This window comes from Alexandromys fortis, unplaced genomic scaffold (assembly GCF_014885135.2).
Source record: "Alexandromys fortis isolate MF-2015 unplaced genomic scaffold, M_Fortis_MF-2015_v1.1 scaffold_62, whole genome shotgun sequence".
Classification (NCBI taxonomy): domain Eukaryota; kingdom Metazoa; phylum Chordata; class Mammalia; order Rodentia; family Cricetidae; genus Alexandromys; species Alexandromys fortis.
In genome coordinates, this window is record NW_026067942.1 from 8,187,952 (window position 1) to 8,192,949 (window position 4,998).

Here is a 4,998-nt window from a genome sequence, read left to right on the forward strand (position 1 = left end):
CAGCACCAGCCAACTTCCCTGTCAGAGCAGCGATTGGCCTTGGGTGGGATCCCATTCGTCTCTGGCAGCCTGCGTGGTGGATTTCATAATGGACAATGTTTACTCCATTTCATTGAGTAAGAGGCGAGTTCCAGATGGCCAGGCTCATGACTGCGCAGGGCTGGGATCCTGAGCATCTCCTACTGACGTCCTCTGCATACGGCATCAGTGGCCTCGCAGGAGTGGGTTGTCAGATTGAGAGAGGGAGAGAGGGAGAGATAGAGGGAGAGAGAGAGAGAGAGAGAGAGAGAGAGAGAGAGAGAGAGAGGGGAAGAGGGAGGGAGAGAGGGGGAGAGAGGAGGGGGGGGGGGGGGGGAGAGAGAGAGGGAGAGAGAGAGAGAGAGAGAGAGAGAGAGAGAGAGAGAGAGAGGGGAAGAGGGAGGGAGAGAGAGAGAGGAAGAGGGAGAGAGGGGGGAGAGAGAGAGAGAGGAAGAGGGAGGGAGAAAGAGAGAGAGGAAGAGGGAGGAGAGAGAGACATGCACCTAAGAGTTCCTAAGAATGTGGGACTTTGGGGGGGCGTGTGTGAGTAATACCAAACAGAGGCAAACTCAAGCCAAATCTCACCCTCAGCCCCAACCCCTAGTCAGAAGCAATTAAAAGTAACAGCACAAAACAGCAAAATAAGCTCAAGAAAAAAATGTGCATGTCTTAGGAGAAAAAAAATTAAAGCAAACAAGCCATATAAACGCCACACTCGAGTTCAATGAAAAGGCATTACAACATCAAAGGGAAGTTGCAACTGAGCCAGACCCAGATGGCGGGAAACCCAAGCTCAGTTCAAGACTCTTAGGCAAGTGCAACGGGACATACCCTTATTACTTTAACAGAGAATAAAGAGGGGACGGTGGGTGCCAAAACAGGAAGAAAGACAGCAGGTTGTTAAACTGGGTTATGCAAATACTAGGGAGGAGCAAGGGGCACAGAGGATGCTGGGAAGAAGAGGCTAGCCCAGAAGATCCCGACTATTCCTGACTATGGCCAGTCTGCTCCCCTGTAAGCCACAGTGCCAACCTTCTTTTTACCTCTGCTTTGAGACTGGGTCTCTGTAAATTGCCCAGGCTGGCCTTGAACCTGCTCTGTGGCTTCAGACTTGTGATCCTCCTGCCTCAGCCTCTTAAACAGTGGGGATTTCAGGACTGTAGTCCTAAGGTCCTAAGGTTCTATGTGTGAAGCAAAATAATGCAGGTAAAAATGATCCAAGAGAAGGATCGAGAGGGGAGACACCCCAGACATAAAGAACTGATTATCATGACAAGACAGAAATAACCACCTTTGTATATCTGCAGCAAGATTTTATTAAAGAATTTAAGACTTGTCATTGTTAAGTTCTTCTATGTAAAACCAACTATCCAAACCATGAAAGCCACCCCAGTACAAAGGCAATCCTCGACTCTGGGAGTTACAGTAGAGCTGCAGGGAAGTTGTAGTATCAAGAGTGAGTCCTCTGAGACGGGCTGTGGGCGGAGGGTGGGAGAGACTGGAACCACTCAGAGTTCCGAGAAGCCAAATGATGACCCCAAGAGTCTCTGGAAATATCCAGTGACTTTTCACTTCAGAGAAAATAATTTAAGGCCCAGAGGAGATGAAACAATTTGTCAACAGAGGCCACAGCTGTGAGGGTTGCTTCCGGAAGACAATAGGGTTTGAGAACAGCAGAGAGCAGGAGCCGAGGGCGCAGTAAACCAAAATAGAAAGGCTGAAATGTAAGTAGGAGCTGCATTCAGTTGTCAGGACTGCCAGGCTGACGACTGTCGTTAGAAAAGCCCTATGTTACTAAGACACATGACAGACTGGACTCCTTTTTCTTCTCTACGGGGAGAAAATAAGACCCATGTCTTAGCCTCATCTGATTAACAGTGGAATCATTGACTTGGCTGTAGAAAGTTATATTTTAAAAAGGTACTTAACAGAGAAATTATAGGGAACAAGAAAGAGTCGCTTTAAAATATCATTATGCTGATACAAAAGGAAGATGGGGCGAATAAACCCCAGAAAAACAGGAAAGGAAAGAGAAAAGAAACAAAGAGAAAGGGAGAGAGACCAAAGAGAAAGAGGTGAGAGAGAGAGCAAGTGGGGAGAAGGGAGAGGGTTGTAGTTTAGTAGAGAAAATACCAACAGAGGGTGTGGGGACGGCAAGCTGAGGGCAGCAGAAGTCCACTTTTGCAGCAGGGGTTCCAGGACTGAGAATAAAGAATTGTCATACAGAATTGCATCAAAGAGAAAGGATACAAAACATTAGGGACAATCAGCCCTTAGCCCTTCTCAAACGCTTGAGTCTCCAAACCTCTTTCCACACCTAAAGATTAACAAAGAAAGTTATCTATCTATTTACATTTATTATTTTTGTGTGTGTGATCTGGTGTTTTGAAACAAGGTATTTCTTTGCAACCCAGGCTGACCTTGGATTTGTGATTCTATTCCCTCAGCTTCCTAAGGGCTGGGGTTACAGTTGTGTACCACCACATATGGTGCTAAGGAACTCTGTGTGTGTGCGTGTGTGCAAGTGTTTGCGTGTGAGAGTGTGGGTGCAGGTGTACGTGGAGGCTAGTGATCCTTCCTCAGGCACTTTACCAACTACGCTGTTTCTCTCACAAGTCCCCAGTGTCAAAGAGCTTCCACATGTGTTTTTCCGATTAATATTGATGCGGAAATGTAGCAGGTGTTGTTTAAAATTGAAAAATAACAAGGCTAGCTTCCATTCACAGTCAGGGCAATAATGTTACCTGTCTTGCGATCTTTGTAAAAGTGAAATGTCTCAGCATTCTAACAGGTCCCCAGCCCCTCGCACAACAGACTCCATGATGAAAGTACCATTCAGGCTATAAAACTTAGCTTGTAGATAACACCACTGGCCAAAATGAAACAAAGACCTAATCCATCAAAGTCCATAGTTCTGGGAAACTCTCTAAATGTACTAAGTTTGCTTTTTGGCTTCTGTAGTTCAGCCTCTGGCTGACTGCTCTTGTTAACCGAAGTCTGTCAACCTAAGATACGGTTTTTGTGCTTCAAAGTTCACCCTGAGAAAGGCTCAGTGCTGCACTGGGATCCCGGACACCCAGTGGTCACTGAATGACTAATAAAGACTCTGCTGGCTTTAACTCATGCTTGGGCAATATTCTTTGGTAAATACACCACAGCATTTCTGGAGGTCCTACCAACATCCCCGGAGATCAGACCTTACATTGGGGAGTATTAAATTAACTATATAAAGATGTGTTACATTTGTTTATGTTGTGGAATATTTTACTATGTAAAGGTGTGTTTTGTTTATTTTGCATTTGTTTAACTAGACAAAGGTGTGTTACATTTGTTTACGCTGCATTTGCTTAATTATGTAAAGATGTGTTGCTATTTTACCTTGTGTGTCTTAGGCACCTGGTTGTTCTAATTAAAAGCTGAACAGCAAATAGCCAGGCAGTAGAATGATGTGAGATTCCCCGCTGTATGCTGTGAATATCATTGGTTAACAAAGAAATTGTCTTAGGCCCGCACAGGGCAGAATATAGGTAGGCAGGGAAAACTAAACTGAATGCTGGGAGAAAGAAGGCAGAGTGAAGAGAAGCAATGTGGCCCACTGGAGCCAGACAGAATTTTACCCGGTAAGCCACAGCCATGTGGCAATACACAGATTAATGGAAATGGGTTAAATTAAGATGTAAAAGTTAGCCAATAAGAAGTTAGAGCTAATGGGCCAAACAGTGACTTAATAATATAGTTTCTGTGTGGTTATTTAGGTTCTGGGAGGCTGGGACAAACAAGCAGCCTCCTACAACAGTAGAGGGATAGGCAGGGCTGGTGGGCAGAGAGAATAAGGAGGAGGAGGAATTTAGATTCAATAAGTTAAAGAATGAGGAAGAAAGAGAGGAAGATGCCTGGGGCCAGACATCCAGGCAGCTGCCAGCCAGCCAGCCACGTAGTAGAACATTCAGAATGAAAGATAAAAATCCCCAAAGGCAAGACATAGGTGAAGAGAAAGAGATTAAATTAAGTTATAAGAGCTAGTGGGATAATCATATGGTAAGGTTGAGGATTCATAACTAATGATAAGTCTCTTTGTCATAATTTGGGAGCTGGTGATCCGATAAAGTCTGTTACAACCTTGAGACATTGGGGGTGGCCACAGAGTCCTCTAAAAGTGAGGAAGAGAGTGCTGTGGTCATGGTCCTCCTAGGGGGTGTGCAATCTGATAATTGATGAATGATAGATAAGAGGTAGACAGATGATAGGTAGGTAGATAGATGATGATAGATTGATTGGTAGATGTCATTGCTCCCTTACTACATAGCTACCTCAAGCCCCTGCTATCAGTGCTTGCCCACTGTGATGAACTGTGCCCTGGAGATGTGCACTGAACCAACCTTTCCTCTCTTGAGCTGTTTCTGTCAGGGTGTTTTATCTCAGCACAGGAAAAATCACTAAGACAGAGCTTTGGAAACACTGAGCAATTATGTCTCAGATGTGGACAAAAACCATTATGGGCCATGACCTCTAAGAACATCTCAGCTACCTTCACTATAGTAGAGCCCAACACTGTGGCCACAGACAGGGCCTCAATAGGAAAAGAGGAAGTGGGCACATGGCCCATGGAGGCTGAGAGGGATATCCATTTGCTGACATTTATTAAGGCATTTACCATGTGTGGTGGTTTGAATGAAAACGGCCCCCATAGGACCCATAAGGAGTGCCACTATTAGGAGGTGTGGCCTTATTGGGGTAGGTGTGGCTTTGTTGGAGGAAGTGTGTCACTGTGGGTGGGCTGTGAGGTTTCAGAAGCACAAGCCAGGCCTAATGGCTCACTCTCTTTTCATGCTGCCTGCTGATCCAGGTGTAGAACTCTCAGTTATCTTTCCAGCACCATGTCTGTCTGCATGCTGCCATGCTTCCTACCATGATGATAATGGACTAAACTGTAACAGTAGGGCCTGCTCATTGGGGTTTGTGTCCTGCCCAGTTCCCATA